This window comes from Olea europaea, unplaced genomic scaffold (assembly GCF_002742605.1).
Source record: "Olea europaea var. sylvestris unplaced genomic scaffold, O_europaea_v1 scaffold643, whole genome shotgun sequence".
Lineage (NCBI taxonomy): Eukaryota > Viridiplantae > Streptophyta > Magnoliopsida > Lamiales > Oleaceae > Olea > Olea europaea.
Genome location: NW_019264798.1, coordinates 232139 through 232447, shown reverse-complemented (window position 1 = coordinate 232447; position 309 = coordinate 232139).

Here is a 309-nt window from a genome sequence, read left to right as displayed (position 1 = left end):
TAAGGACTTATAGGACGTGTTGGAGGCTTAAGGTTGAAGGAATTGAGTGCTAAAATGACAAACATCCCAAGCGCGAGGTGTTCAAGCATGAGGTGGTCACTTGTAGCAAAATCTGATTTTATATCTATCTTTCCAGGCACAAAACAAGTATCCTCGGCTTATTTTGACATGTTTACAATCCATTTCGCTTGTCCTAAGATCCCAAAGTATTTCATAGAACTAATTCCTCAACCGTTCATTTAATTTCTTACCCGATTCTCAACCGATTTCAACAATTCGCACCTCAATATTTATAATGTCATATAAGAC